Genomic DNA, 17,297 nt, shown 5'->3' with positions numbered 1-17,297 from the left:
TGTAAAGGAGGCTGAAAGTCTTGGTTTGAGTTCAAGGTCAGAGGGGAGAATTGAAAAGGATCAGAGGCCAGAGGCACCATCCCTCGTCCCTCAGGATGATGGAGGTAGGGCTTGTGGATGTCAGTGCTCTCTACTTTGACAATGTGTACAGATTTCTTTATTATTCTGATGGATTTGGCCTTCTGGTATTTGAATAAATGTTTTAGTTTCATCTTCAACAAAGACAGCCCATTATATCTTGCAATTCAAACCTGGGAATACACCAGCATATTCACAGCAGCCCTTGTGGGTATCGTATTGTTGATACAGATGGTTCTATAATTACAATCACACAAGACCTAGCATTGAGGACACTAAAAGATAGCAGGTCTTAGAACACAATATTTTGAAGAGCAAAAGAAATGGGCCTCCAGGCAAAAATATTATACCCAGCAAAACTAAGCATAATTCTTTTTTTTTCTTCTGATTCTGAGGGTTTTTTATGTAATTTATTTATTTAATATACTTAGTTATTAGCATTCATTTTCACAAGAGTTTGAATTACAAATTATCTCCCCATTTCTACCCTATCCCCTACTCCAAGATGGCATATATTCTCATTGCCCATTCCCCAGTCAGCCCTCCCTTCTTTCTTTTTTTGAATTTAAAAGAATATGAATTTATAAAATACTTGAATTTATCCAAAATTACATACATAGACATTTAATTTCTAATAATCATGGAGTAGCAGCACAAACTTAAGTACGGTAAAAGACTTTATCAACAATAAATACAAAGGATATTTTTAGTGCAAAGAGTGCAGAAGGATTTCTCAAACATAGATAATAAAAGGCATCCTAATTTGTAGAAAATCAGGCCCAGCTCTATGCAATGGATACAGTTAATCTCTACTACACAATACAACCATTAGGATGGAACACTTTTTGCAAATCACATCTATTTAAGGTGTGCTTAATTGGGACTGTTCATTCTTCTCTTGGCAGTTCATGTTTCAGGAAAATCTAGAGGGGTGCATGGAACTGGATGTGGGAGGCCCCTGCTGAAGCTTCTCCTCTTTGGCTCTGCGACAATGGCAAATGATTCTCTTTTCCATAAAGCTGCTGAGAAAATCATCTATTTCCATCTTCCCCTCGAGGAAGTCCTCCGCAACGGTGTCTGACTCCTCGGCCTCGTGGGCCGCCACCTTCAGCCTCACCTGGAGGGCGCTCGCGCTGCAGCTCTCATTGAGCTCGTGTTGCCTCTGCATCTTCTTCTCAAAGCCCGACTTCATCTGGGTGAGCAGCTCGTACTTGTCAAGGACCATCTGCCTTTTGTCTTCCAGGCTGGACTCTAGAAGGAGGTTCTTCCGGGCAAGCTCCTCGATGCTCTTCAGCAGGCTGTCCTTGTCTGTGATGACCTGCTGCACCTGGGGAAGACTCGAGAACTGCTCCAGGAGTGCATCTTCTTGCTCATTCATCTCTGTTAGCTGTGACAGGCTGAGCTCTGAGAGTTCTGGAAACACATCAGGGATATCAGGCATCTTGTAACCACACCCGTTTTGGCCTGTCAGCATCGGGGCGTCCGTGGAGGGAACAGGCAAAGGCAGGCTGGAGATGAAGCCACAGGAGGGAGCAGCAGGTTTGGGTGCAGAGAAACTGGAGGCTGGAGACATGGTGTCTGCCACGGGGACAGAAGTCATGGGTCTGTTTGCTTCTTGAGGAGAATATGAGAGGAGAAATGGAAAACTCTGAGAGCATAAGGAGGCATCCCCGCCGGGCCACCGTACAGATATGGATAGGTTGAGCTGGGAGCCAAAACTGGAGGATTCTTCCAAAATTCATCCAAGAGACTTTGAATAATTTTTCCAAGGTCTGAGTGCATGGTAAAATTGTTTACTAATGGACAGGTAACATACACTCCATGTTTGTCCATTAAATGATGCCGTATTGGAGGGTAAACACTGATCACTGGTTTTTCCTGAGGAAACTACGGAAGGAAGATATTAATGTTAATTGTAAGGTTGTTTGCTGTGAATGGTAATCTGTACTCCACATCTTTCTGTATTTCAGCTAAGCTGGCGTGCGTGGGGCGCAGGGACTCGATGAGCCGCTGTTTCTGCTGCAGAAGGCTCCCTTTATCCACTTTTCTTCCTTGACCCTGTCCCTTTTCGAAAGTGTTTGTTTTTTATTACCTCCTCCCCCATCTGCCTTCTCTTCTATCATCCTCCCTTTTTTATCTTCTTCCTCCTTCTTTCCTGTGGCATAAGATGCCCAATTGAGTGTGTGTGTTATTCCCTCCTCAGGTCAAATACGATGAAAGCAAGATTCACTCATTCCCCCTCACTTGCCCCCTCTTCCCTTCCTACAGAACTGCTTTTCCTCGCTACTTTTATGCAAGATAATTTACCCCGTTCTATCTCTCCCATTCTCCCTCTCTCAATATACCATCCCTTCATATTCAACTCACCCTGTGCTCTCTGTCCATATATATATATACACATACATACATATATATGTATATATGTATGTATGTATGTATGTTTATTCCCTTCAGCTACCCTAATACTGAGGTATCATGAATTATACACATCATCTTTCCATGTAGGAATGTAAAGAAAACAGTTTAACTTTAGTAAGTCCCTTGTGATTTCTCTTTCTTGTTTACCTTTTCATGCTTCTTTTGATTCTTGTATTTGAAAGTGGAATTTTCTGTTCAGCTCTTATCTTTTCACTGAGAAAGCCTGAAAGTCCTCTATTTTATTGAAAATCCATATTTTGCCTTGGAGCATTATACTCAGTTTTGCTGGATAGGTGATTCTTGGTTTTAATCCTAGCTCCTTTGACCTCTGGAATATCATATACCAAGCCCTTCAATCCCTTAATGTAGAAGCTGCTAGACCTTGTATTATTCTGATTGTGTTTCCACAATACTGAAATTGTTTCTTTCTGGCTGCTTGCGGTATTTTCTCCTTGATCTGGGAGCTTTGGAATTTGGAGACAATATTCCTAGGAGTTTTCTTTTGGGGATCTTTTTCAGGAGGCAATCAGAGGATTCTTTCAATTTCTATTTTACCTTCTGGCTCTAGAATATCAGGGCAATTCTCCTTGATAATTTGTTGAAAGATGATCTCTAGGCTCTTTTTGTGATCATGACTTTCAGGAAGTTCAATAATTTTTAAATTATCTCTCCTGGATCTCTTTTCCAGGTCAGTGGTTTTTCCAATGAGATATTTCACATTGTCGTCCACTTATTCATTCTTTTGGTTCTGTTTTATAATATCTTGATTTCTCATAAAGTCACCAGCTTCCACTTGTTCCAATCTAATTTTTAAGGTAGTATTTTCTTCAGTGGTCTTTTGGACCTCCCTTTCCATTTGGCTAATTCTGCCTTTCAAGGCATTCTTCTCCTCATTGGCTTTTTTGGAGGTCTTTTGCCATTTGAGTTAGTCTATTTTTTAAGGTGTTGTTTTCTTCAGTGCATTTTTCAGCATTTTTTTGGGTCTCCTTTAGCAAGTCATTGACTTGTTTTTCATGGTTTTCTTGCATCATTCTCATTTCTCTTCCCTATTTTTCCTCTACTTCTCTAACTTGCTTTTCCAAATCCTTTTTGAGCTCTTCCATGGCCTGAGACCAGTTCATGTTTTTCTTGGAGAATTTTGATGTAGGCTCTTTGACTTTGTTGACTTCTTCTGGCTGTATGTTTTGGTCTTCTTTGTCACCAAAGAAAGATTCCAAAGTCTGAGTCTGAATCTGAGTCCGTTTTTGCTGCCTGGCCATGTTCCCAGCCAACTACATGACCCTTGAATTTTTCATCACTGGATGACTGCTTGTAGAGTAGAGAGTACTTTGTTTCAATCTTGACGGCCTTTGCTGTTCTTTTCAGAGCTATTTCTATACAGCTAGCTCAGCCACACCAGCACTCCACCTTCCCCCAGAACTTCCAACCCTGAATGGACTCAGATTTTAAGCAGGCTCTGCACTTCAGCTCTGATCTGCCACTTAATTCCTCCCACCAAATGGGCCTGGGGCCATAAGCAACTGCAGCTGTAGTTCTGTAACTGCACCACCTCCGTTGTCCCCGGGCAGTGGCCGAACCATGAACTCCTTTCACTCAGCCCCTCTGCAGCTTTTCCCACTAACCTTCTCTGTTGTCTTTGGTTTTTGTGGGTTGAGAAGTCTAGTAACTGCCACAGCTCACTGATTCACGGTGCTAGGGCCTGTTCTACCCGGCTCCGGGACTGGTTGGTCCTGCCGCCGCCAAGCTTGGCTCTGCTCCGCTCAGCTCTCAGCTCCGTGCAATAGATTTTATCCAATGACCATCCAGGCTGTCCTGGGCTGGAGCCCTGCTTCTCTCTGCTATTTTGTGGGTTCTGCAGTTCTTCTCAGTTGCCTTTGGTGTTTCTGGGTTGAGAAGTCTGGTAACTGCCACAGGTCACTGATTCAGCACTCTAGGACGTATTTTGCAGGGCTCCTGGTCTGGTTGGTCCAGGCACAGCTCACGCTGGGCTATGTTTCACTCTGCTCCCAATTCCGTGTGATAGACCTTACCCAGTGACCATCCACGCTGTCCTGAACTTGAGCCCTGCTTCCCTTTGCTGTTTTGTGGGTTATGCAGTTCTAGAATTTGTTCAGAGCCATATTTTATAGATTTTTGTTGGGACCTGGGGGGGAGCTCTCGCAAGTCCCTGCTTTCCAGCCACCATCTTGGCTCCACCCCCAATAAGTATAATTATGAATGAAAAAATGGACATTTGATGAACTGTCAGACTTTCAAAACACTATTTTAAAAAATCCTGAATTCAAAAGAAGTTTTGACATAGAAGAGCCAAGAGATATATTAGATACATTCCAGTGACTAATTACAAAGTACTGAATGGGATAGAATGTTGACCTTTTATGTATGGAAAACATAAAACCCATGTCTAAGATTGTTACTAGTAATTAGGTAGCTCATAGGAAAGATTGGGGTAGACCTGAGTATGATATGACTTTAAAAAGTAAAACCATTAAAGAACAACTAAAAGAGTAATTCTCTTATGCAAATGAGGTGAAAAGAAGGAACCAATACACAGGAATTAGATGGGGGAGGAAGGCTGTTAGTTCTGGAAACCTACTTTTATCACGAATCTATTTTAGAGGAAGAATACATACATACATACATATATATATATACATACATATATACATATATATATATATATATAGGAGTATAAAAGTCTTCTGAATGAAAAACAATTCTAAGGGTCCAAGGGGTGGGGAAATGATAAAGTTGGGATCTTTGGAGGGTAACATGAGAGAATAGGTTTAAAGGGTGGTACTAAAGGGCACTTATATTTAGGGAAATGGGAGGATAAAGGAGGGAATGCTGGTGGGGGTATATTAAAGAATAGGTTTGCAAGGTAGCAGGTACAATAAAGTGGAGGAGTTAGGAGAGATAGGAAGGAACGCACAAACATATAAATAAGATTCGGAGTAGAATGTCTTAGGGAAAGCATATGTTTCTATACATATGTATCTGTATTCAAATATGTGTATGTATATATTAATACATATATATAAGTATATCCATGATCAATAGTAGCCTTGGCGTGTCAGGTGGGGGTGAGAAAAAAGGGGAAAAGGACAAAGTAAAAAGTGTGCAGCAGAAAAAAAGAAAGCCTACAAGGAGGCAAAGAAAAGATGGATAGATTTCCACATAACACAGAGTATTTAATATATAGGCTTTCTTTAAATGATAAGCTATTGCTATATATTCTGAATCCTCTCCTATGTTCTGCTGTTCACATGACATGTTTCTCTTTCTTATTTTATATTTAAGTTTAATATTTAAGTTTATGTTTCTTTTTCTTTTCCTATTATTTATTTAAGTTTAATATTTGTCTAAAATTTTAAAAAGAGTTAAAAAAATGAATCAGTCCAATAAAATCAAAAGAATGAAAAAAATAGAAAATGTAAAATATCTCATTAGGAAAACAACTGACCTGGAAAAAAAGATCCAGGGGAGACAATTTAAGAATTATTGGACTACCTGAAAGACATGATCAAATTAAAAGAAAACATAAAAGCCTGGACAGCATCTTTCAAGGAATTATCAAGGAAATCTGCCCTAACATCTTAGAACCAGAGGGTAAAAGAGTAATTAAAACAATACACCTATCATCTCCTGAAAGTGATCCCAAAAATGGAAACTTCTAGGAATATCATAGCCAAATTACAGAATTGTCAGGATCTATGAGAAAATGCTGCAAGTAGCTAGAAAGAAACAATTCAAATATCAAGGAGTCACAGTCAGGATTATATAGGACTTAGAAGATTCTACATGAAAGGATAGAAGTGCTTGGAACACAGTATTCTAAGAAGGCAAAGGAACTTGGATTACAATCAATAATCTACTGCCCAGCAAAACTGAGCATAATCTTTCAGGGGAAAAGATGGACATTCAGTGAAATATAGGATAAATATTTCCTGATGAAAAAATGACCAGAGCTGAACAGAAAATTTGATTTTCAAATACACGACACAAGAGAAACTTGAAAAGGTAAATAGGAACCAAAAAATGTTATTCAATAAAGTTAAAGTGTTTCCATTACCATATGGGAAGATGATACTTATAAATCTTGAGAACTGTACCTCTAGTAGGGCAGTTAGGAGTGTCCATAGATAGAGAGTGTGGGTATAAGTTGACATTGATGCTATGGTATAAAAAAGGGGTGAAAAAAGGATTGTACCAGGAGAAGAAGAAAATGGGAGGCAGAATAAGGTAAATTACATCAGATGAAGAGGTTCAAAAGATCTATTACAGTAGAGGGGAAAAAGGGAGAGGGTGACCATTGTTTGAAGTGTTCTCTCATCAGATTTGGTTCAAAGAATGAATAACATACACACTCACTGGGTATAGAAATTTATCTTACCCCATAGGGTAAAGCAGATCTAATTAAAAGAGATAAGGAAGGAAACTACATGAAGTAATACCAATACTAATACCAATACCAATACTAAACATATTCTGGATGCAAGTGACATAGTATCCAGATTCTTAGAGAAGAAGCTAAATGACTTATAGGAAGAAATAGACAGAAAAATTATACTACTGGGGCACCTCAATTTCACCCTCTCAGGATTAGATAAATATAACCACAAAATAAATAAGAAAGAAGTTAAGGAGGTGAATAGAATTTTAGAAAAGTTAGATATGATAGACATCTGCAGAAAATTGAATGGGGAAAAAAAGGCATATACCTTTTTTTTCCAGTGGTACATGTCATCTACACAAAACTAAACATATGTAAGGGCATAAAAACCTCATGATCAAATGCAGAAAGGCAGAAATATTAAAATCAACTATTTAAGACTCTGATGTAATAAAAATTACATGTAATCAAGGGGTATGGAGAGACAGACTAAAATTAATTGGAAACTAAATAATCTAATCCTAAAGAATGAGTGGATCAAAAAACAAATCAAATAAACAATCAATAATTTCATTAGAGAGAATAACGATAATGCGACAAAATACCAAGATTAATGAGATACTACCAAAGTAGTATTTAGGGTAAATTTTATATCTCCAAATGCTAACATGAATAAAACAGAAAAACAACAGATCAATGAATTGGGCATGCAACTAAACAGCTAGAAAAGAACAAATTAAAAACCCCACTTAAATACCGAATTAGAAATTCTGAAAAACAAAGGAGAGATTAATAAAATTGAAAGTAAGTAAACTATTAAACTAACAGATAAAACTAAGAACTAGTATTGAGAAAAAAACAATAAAATGGATAAACCTTCGGTTAATTTGATTAAAAATAAAGAAAGAAGAAAACCAAATTGCCAGTATCAAAAATGAAAAGGGTGAATTCACTGCCAATGAAGAGGAAATCAAAGAAATAATTAATAGCTATTTTGCCCAACTATATGCCAATAAATCTGACAATCTAAGTGAAATGGATGGATATTTACTAAAATCAAAATTGCCCAGATTAACAGAAGAGGAAATAAAGTATTTAAATAAACCTATTTTTATAAAAGAAATTGAATAAGCCATTAATGAACTCCCTAAAAACATGCCAGTGGCAGATGGATTTACAAGAGAGTTCTACCAAACACAAATGTTTAAAGACCAATTAATTCCAGTAATATATAAACTATTCAGGAAACTAGGTGAAAAAGGAACCCTACCAAATTCTTTTTATGACAAAAAAATGGTGCTGATAACTAAAACAGGAAGAGGAAAAACAGAGAAAGAGAATTATAGATCAATTTCTCTAATGAATATTGATACAAAAAATTTAAATAAAATATTAGCAAAGAGATTACAGCAATTTATGACTAGGATAATGCACTAAAACCATGGCTGGTTCAATATCAGTATAATTGATCATATCAGTAACAAAACTAACAGAAAACATACGATTATCTCAATAGATGTAGAAAAAACTTTCTAAAATACACAGCACCCAGCCCCACTTAAACACACACACACACACACACACACACACACACACACACACACACATGAGAGAGCATAAAAATAAATGGAGTTTTCCTTAAAATGATATTCTAAACCAACAACAGGCATTAAATATAATGAGGATAACCTACAAGTTTCCCAATAAGGTCAGGGATGAAAGAAGGATGTCCATTATCACCGCTATTATTCAATATTGTACTAGAAATGTTAGCTTTAGCAATAAGAAAAGGAAAAGAATTGAAGGAATTGGAATAGGCAATGAGGAAACAAATCTCTCACTCTTTGCAGATATGATGGTATTAGAGAATCTATTAAAATATCTGAAATCATTAACAACTTTAGCAAAGTTGCAGGATATAAAATAAACCCATATAAATCATCAGCATTTGTATACATTACCAATGAAGTTAGTAGAAAGAGATAGAGAAATTCCATTCAAAATAATTATAGACATTATAAAATAATTGGGCATCTATCTGCCAAGACAAACCCAGGAACTATATAAACACAATCACAAATCACTTTTCACACAAATAAAGTCAGATATAAAAAAATACTTGAAAAATATCAATTGCTCATGGGGTCGACAACCTAATATAATAAAATGAAATTCTACATAAGTGAATTTACTTATTCAGTGCCATACCAATCAAATTACCAAAAAAATTGTATATAGCTAGAAAAAATAATAACAAAATTCATCTGGGAGAACAAAAGGTCAAGAATATTAAAGGGGATTAATGAAAATGAAATGCAAAGGAAGGTAGCCCAGCCATACCAGATCTAAAATTATATTTTAAAGGGGCAATCATCAAAACTTTTGGTACTGCTTAAGAAATGGAGTTGTAGATCAGTGGAATAGGCTAGGTACACAAGACACAGTAGTAAATGACTATAGTAATTTGTTTGATAAACCCAAAGACTCCAGCTTATGGGATAAGAACTCACTATCTGATAAAAACTGCTGGGAAAACTAGAAAATAATATGGCAGAAATTAGGCATAGACCATTACCTCACACTATATACAAATTTTGAAATGGGGACATTATTTAGACATAAAAAGTGATACCACAAGCAAATTAGGAGAGCAAGGAATAGTTTGGCTGTTAGATCTGTGGAGAAGGGGAGAATTTATGACTAAACAAGAGACAGAGAACATTATGAAATGCAAAATGGGTAGTTTTGATTATATTAATTTTAAAAGGTTTTTCAGAAGGGAAGCAGAAGACTGGGAAACAATTTTTTACAGTCATTTTCTTTGATAAAGGCCTCATTTCTAAAATATATAGAGAACTGAATCAAATTTATAATAATGCAAGTTATTCCTCAATTTATAAAATGTTAAAGGATATGAAAAGGAAGTTTTCCAATGAAGAAATTAAAGCTATCTGTAACCATATATAAAAATGCTCAAAAACACTATTGATTAGAAAGTGCAAATTAAAACAACTCTGAGGTACCACCTCATGCTTATTAGATTGGCTAATATAACAAAAAAAAAAGAAAATGATAAATGTTGGAGAAGATGTGGGGAAAATTAGGACACTAATGCATTATTGGTAGAGTTGTGAACTGATGCAACCATTCTGGATAACACTTTGGATCTATGCCCAAAAGACTATAAAATTGTGCATACCCTTTAGTTCAAACAATAATACCACTACTAGGACTGTATCCCAAAAATGTAATAAAAAAGGGAAGAAGACCCAAATGTTCAAAAATATCTATAGCAGCTCTTTTTGTGGTGGCCAAGAATTGGAAATTGAGGGGATGCCCATCAACTGGGGAATGGCTGAACAAGTCATGGTATATGAATGTAATGGAATACTATTTTTCTATAAGAAATGATGATTTCAGGAAAAAACCAGAAAGACTTATATGAACTTAAGCTGAGTCAAGTGAGCAGAACCAAGAGAACACTGCATATAGTAGCAGTAACAATGTGTGATGATCAACTTTGATGGACTTAGTTCTTCTCAGCAATACAATGATCTAAGACAATTTCAAGGCTCCTAATGGAAAATGCTTTCCATATCCAGAGAAAGAAGTATGGAGTCTGAATGCAGAACAAGGCACACTCACTATTTTCACCTTTATTTTGTTTTTTCTTTCTCATGGTTTTTTCCCCTTTTGTTCTGATTCTTTTTCACAACATGACAAATGTGGAAATATATTTAATATATTTGTATATGTATAATCTATAACAGATTGCTTTCTGTCATGAGGAGGGGAGTGGGAAGGGTGAGAGGGGAAAATTGGAAATCAAAATCTTATAAAAGTGAATGTTGAAAACTATCTTTATATGTAATTTTAAAAATACAATTAAGTGGGTGAATGTTTTTAAGAGTCCTGAAGAAGGCTTGATGCTGCAAGAATTTTGAAGGGAATTGGCAAGGCTGGAGCTTTCACTAGAGTAGGGTATTCATCTCCACCAAGCAGAGGGCCTGATACCAATGCTTTGGGACAGGAGTTAAATTCACATACTAGGAGAAATTCACAGTGATATTTCTGCATCAGGGAAGACTTTCTGAAATCTAAATAACAAAGACACACACCTTCTGAACTCTGGAAGCTCATCTGAGTTTGAGTTCCTAGTCCAAAAAAAAATCCAAACTTCTTCAAATGTCTACAACAGTATCTATTGCTAGGAGTCAGATGTGCTCTTCCTCCTCAAATCCCCCTCCTTAACTCCCCTCACAGGACCATAATGGCAATACAGCCCAACTGAGCTGCTCGTGCTTTTGCCATGGTGCTTGACTTAGCTCTCAGCCCTCATCTCTCATGCCTGGTCAGGGAGCTGAGAAATTTAGTGTTGCACAAATAAGTATAATTTCTGCCAAAACAAGAGTGAAATCCTAGCTGTGTTAAACCAAGCTCTTGATTGATACTGCAAGCAAAAATCTCAAGAATGCCCAGGTCATTATAGAAAGCATGTATAGTGCCATATGAGCGAGACTTCAGAAGCTTTTTCAATACCTTTTATTTCTATGGCATCTTCTTCTAAGTGGTACTTTGGAGATCACATTTAACGCACATCATCTTTTTGAAATAGGGAATTACAGTCCCTGTATTATGGGGAAATGAATTCGCAGAAAGTCGCAGTAACTTTGCCAGGGCAATAGCCAAGTAAGATTACCTACTAGATTATGTTGTTAATGTGCAGGTCAACATAATGAGGGAAGACTAAAAGATCCCCAAATGACAAAAAAAGAAGTTTCTTTTCTAAAAACAAACCTTCTTCTAAGACCTTCATCTTTTGTTCTGATACATCCTTCTAGGCGTGGTTTTATTCATCTTTTTCTCCCCTAGGGGGAAAATGGTTGAAAGGGGAAGATAAGAGAAGGAGAAGGGAAGGAAAGAAAGGAGAGAAAATAAGGGAGAAGGAAAGGAAGGAAAAAAAGATATAGGAAACAGAATTAAGGGGAAGGAAGAAGAGGAAAGGTAAGAAAAAAATCTTGATCCAACATTCCATTGTATATTCTTAATCTGTTTCTGGCCAATTTTAGTTAACATGTAGAAAGGTCTCCAACTCTGGCTCGTTCTTGTTTGCATTAACAAATTCGCACTCTTGGTCCCCAGGCTCCACACATCAATAGCGATTTTGTTTTATAAATCCATCAGTATTTTCTCCTCTTTTTTCCCCCTCTCTGCTCCCAATGAGAATGAATCAGAGTAGCAAGGAACATGCCTAAGCATGTTGGTTAATGTAACAATTAATTCCTAATCACAGAGTCCAAGAATGATTCTGCCCCACCCACCTCCATTCATACATATGTCATAAAGGCACTCATCTTTTTGCAGTTAGGTTTTTTTTAATCAAATATTTCATGGTGATTCTTTACCTATACTTTGAATTGTATTAAAGTTCCTCCAATTGGTGTATTGTACTAAATCAATAAAAATTTTCCACCCCTACAGCTATTTGTTAATTTTCCCTCTTCTATTCCATTCATCAAACTCAAAGATTTCAGCTTATATAGACTCTCTGGTCCATTCAATATTCATATACAGCCCTCTATTTTTTACACAATTAATTCCTAGGTCATAAAATCTGTAGACATAAATCAAAGGATCATAAAACAGACCATATTTTCCTATATGAACAATGTAATTATTGGGATCGGGTCATTGGCAATAGATGCCTTGGAAATTCAAAAAAGGCAGTTGATATTTCAAATAAATGAAACTAGAATTTTAAAGTCTAAAAAGGTAAAGGCAGTGTACATACCAGCTTACACACAAATCCTAGCACATAAAGGATACACACACACATATGTATATATTAAGTTCTTCTTTACATAACATTCTACAATTCAAATTTTCCATTAACCACCATTTCCAGATATTACTAGTACAATGACAGCCTGAGGTCCTGCAAAGTATTGAATTAAAGTGCAGCTTAATTGAATTAAAGAAACATCAATTAAAAGTATAAGCCACCTGCAAGGTTTTGAAGATATAAGGATAAAAATGGAAGGGTGAAACAGAATCTACCCTGCAGCATGGATTCAACATGTACACAGGTATGTAAACAGAAGGTTAATTTAAGAAGGGAGACAGCAGAAACTGGTAGAGCAGTTGAGAAGTGCTGTCAGGGCTGGATTCAGGTGGGGATTTTAGTCTCCTGTGTTTCTTCCCAACATTATCCCAAAATGGAATACAAGCTTCTTGAGGGCAAAGCCTACTTTTACCTTTGAATCACTCAAGCCCAAAATATTGCCAAATATTTGGTGAATTGAATTTAAAATGTCCTTGAAATGCAAACATTTAAGAAAATTCTGACTCTGTACTGCCAATACATAATTAGGAAGGGAAACGTGTCAATAGGAGTCTTATAGGGCAATGAAATGGGAAATTAAAACTATAAAGCACCAACATAAGCGATTAAAGTCAAAACACATTCATTAAATGCATATTATGTGCAAGGCATTCAACTGAGACACTGAGGCTACAAAAGACACATTTCCTGCCCTCAGGAAATGTATGGTCTACTCTGAAGATTAACTATTTTAGCAAATAAATTCAATAAATTTTGAGGAGGCAGGGGAGCACTAACACCCAGGGGAAGCAAGAAAGGCATCTCTTTTCAGGGTGTTGCCATAGTTATGCTCTGAAGGAAACTAAGTATACATATATATATGTATGTATGTATGTATATGTATATATATATACATACATATACATATATACATACATATCTAAATACATATATATTATATATATACATATATGTGTGTTTGTATGTGTGTAGTATTTATTTAGTATTTGATTTACCCAAGTTCCATGTAAAACAATTTTTAATATTGGTTTTTAAAATTTTGAGTTCCAAATTAACATCCTCCCTCCCTCCTCACCCCACTCAATGAGAAGGCAAGCAATTCCATGTAGGTTATATATGTGTAATCGTGCAAAACATAGCCATAAAAATCATTTTGTGAAAGAAAAAAGACAAAAAAAAAACAAGGAAAAATAAAGTTAAAAAAAGCAGAAAGGTTTGCTTCAATATGTATTCAGATATCACCAGTTCTTTCTCAGAAATGGATACCATTTTTCATACTACATCCTTCAGAGTTGCCATGGTTCATATTGCTGAGAATAGCTAAGTCATTCACAACTGATCATCTTACAATATTGCTGTTATTGGCACCCAGTACATTTCACTTTGCATCAACCCATGCAAGTCTTTCCAGGTTTTTCTGAAAGCCTACTGCTCATCATTTCTTATAGTACAATAGTATTCCATCATAATAACATACCACAACTTGTTCAGCCATTCCCCAATTGATGGACATCCCTCAATTTCTAATTCTTTACCAGCAGAAAAGAGCTACTATATTTTTGTACATATAAGTCCTTTCCCTTTTTTTTATCTCTTCTGGGATACAGACCTAGTAGTGGTATTGACTAGATCAAAGGGTATACATGGTTTTATAGCCTTTGGGGCATAGTTTCAAATTGCTATGTGGAATGGTTTAATCAATTCACAACTCCAGCAACACTACATTAATGTCTCATTTTTCCCACATCCCCTCCAACATTTGTCATTTACCTTTTCTGGCCTATTAGCTAATCTAATAGGTATGTGGCAATACCTCAGAATTGTTTTAACTTGCATTTCTCCAATCAACAGTGAGCTAAGATATTTTGCATGTGCGAATTGATAGATTTAATTACTTCACCCGAAAACTGGTTATTTCTTTTCATCATCTGTCAATCAGGGAATTGCCCTTATTTTTATAACTTTGACACAGTTTGATATTTGTTAGAGAAATGAGGCCTTTATCAAAGAAACTTCCTTCATATTTTTTCACAGTGTTGCTAACTGTATTTCCCTCCATCCTATCTTCGCAATCCCCATTTATTCTATTCTTTTTATTGAGGATATATACTTTTAAAAGTATAATAAATAACCATTCTTATAAAGAAGTAAGTAGAGACACTTAAGCCCACTTCTGAGAGTGAGAAGTAGTATATTAAAGGCAAAAGCATATTCATGTGTCACTGAAGTATATGTTCATTCAATTAGCATGAATAATGACTCCACCTTGATAGATATGTTACACTATCAACTATGCACATCCCTAATTCTGATAATGAGAAAGTTTTCTCTGTCCTGGTTCCTATATCTTCTAGGACCTTTTCAATCCAGTTCCACTTCTGATGCCCCCTACACCAACCATATAGGGATAGTTAGGACTTAAGTAAATCTTGGTGATAGGAAAAGATTATAAAATATTTCTGAGTACTTTATAAACATGAAAAAAAATTCCATAAATCATGCACAACAATAGCTAGATCCCTGACTTCCATACCTTCTGCTTGTGGTCTTAGGAAGTAGTATGTTGTAGGAAGAACTGGTTACAAAAACCATTGCATACATACTCATTTGGATGGTTAGCACAGTTCCTCAAAGTCATGTCACTTAAGAAGAGTGATAAAATTCCTGCAACAGGCCCACCTTCATGTTTCACGGGGCACCATTGGCTCTTAGAATAGAAATCAGATTAAAGAAGCATTGCCTATATGAATATTTTCGGAGTTATATAAGAATGATGGGTCTTAAACATTTGTCACTGAAATAAAAAATACAACAGTGCCATTCCGATGATTCAAGTGTGCTGATCAGGTTCATAAGTTAAAGTCAATAATGAGAAATTGTGTTTACATATCTTACTTTCTTTGAAACAATGTTTACTATTTTTTAGCTCTCCAATGTGCAAGCCATTTATAGATACAAAAGCAAAAAAAACTCAACAAACACAATATGATTTCCCTGAGATTCAGGGAGACACTAGAAAGGTCTTAGGGAACAACCTAAAGTGAAAAGTGCAGTACCACTAAAGGCAAATTTGGTGAGTGGGTAACATGGACACAAGATCCTAAAGGAAATGTTGAGTTTGGAAAAGTGCATATTGAAGGCTGCCTTTCAGGAATAGAGACACAAGGAATAACAGAGACAAATTTAAACATGGTCTAGGGATGCAAAATAATTTTTTTTGTTGTGATGAGCATATACAAATTAAGAGCCTCAAATTGTAATCGATTTAAAATTAAAGTTTCAAGAGCAATGGGGAGCAAGATAGAGGAAGTTGCCAGAGACACCTGAGGCCTCCCTCGCACCCACCCACTCCAATCCAGCCACCAAGTAGCCTACTTCATTACAAGATGAAGGAATCGCCCATGGTTCTCTGTCTATGGATCTGCCCAGGTGATGTTTGCACAATGTCAAGCAAATGAAGTACAGGACTGTTTTTTGCTCACTTTAATTTACCAGGGTAATAGTTAGCAACAAAGTTGCTAAGTGGGTTTTGGAAAGTCTATCAGGGGTGGATAGATGGAAGAAAAATTTAAAAGCAGATTACCAATTAAAAAAGCTGTGTAGTTAGCTAGGTCCAAGATGGGTTCCTTTTTTTGAGGCATGTATACACATACACACACATATACATACTGACATATTGTATATGCACATAGCTATATACACATGCATATAAATATATGTGTACATGTGTATATGTGTGCATATATTTGTGGTAATGAAGTATATTGCCACATTTCAAATGCTACACATTCATTTGTATTCCCTGTGCAGGGCTGATAATACATTATAACAAATCAAATTGTTTTTATTTTAAGCATGTGATGAGATGTAACTTTACATGGCTTGTAGTTCTGAATCAGATGCTGGCAGGACATTTGTGGTCTTGTTATAATACTCCATTTCCAAGATTTATTGGCTTTTGAACACTCTCAGGAAATGAGAATTCTTTTCATAAGTACAAAGATAGTCCCATAAATATCACCGATGATAGTTTACAATGTCAGCCTTTATTATTTAGCTGTATGTATTGTCTAAACTTTATAAGACAAGTTTATAAAAAAAGAAAACCTGGTGGGAGGTTTGGGGAACTGAAAATATTTTTCATAAAGGCTTTTTCTAAATTTTCTTTGAACAAAGTTTATTTTAGCTAAATGATACAGAGAATATTGCTACATGTCTATATTAGATGACAGATTATTCTGGGGGAAAATTGAAGGTGAATAGGAGGGGAAGAGTATTTCCTTAAGATATTATCTTGTATACTACATCATAGTATACATACTACAAAATTTTGATAATCAATTCAATTCAATTCACAAGGATTTGTTTAAAAATACCTACTATGTGCTAAGAATAAAAAAGATAAAAATAAAATTATTTTCCCCACCTAAAACTTTAAAATAAGTACAGAAATAAGTAAGATATGTAAAAGAAGGATATCTGCAAATTAAATACAGGATACTTTCAGTGTGGGGAAAGTACTAAAGACCAGAGAGATGAAGTCGTATGTTGGAAGTGGCACGATAT

General features: G+C 36.0%; 1 pseudogene; it reads right to left on the bottom strand.

Annotated features, from left to right (window-relative positions):
* Positions 1 to 918: 918 nt before the first annotated feature.
* Positions 919 to 2,079, bottom strand: LOC118852017 (annotated as a pseudogene).
* Between the last annotated feature and the right edge of the window lie 15,218 nt (positions 2,080 to 17,297).

The sequence above is a fragment of the Trichosurus vulpecula genome, chromosome 5 (genome assembly GCF_011100635.1).
Source record: "Trichosurus vulpecula isolate mTriVul1 chromosome 5, mTriVul1.pri, whole genome shotgun sequence".
NCBI classification, from domain to species: Eukaryota; Metazoa; Chordata; class Mammalia; order Diprotodontia; family Phalangeridae; genus Trichosurus; species Trichosurus vulpecula.
This window is presented reverse-complemented; position numbering and strand designations above follow the sequence as displayed.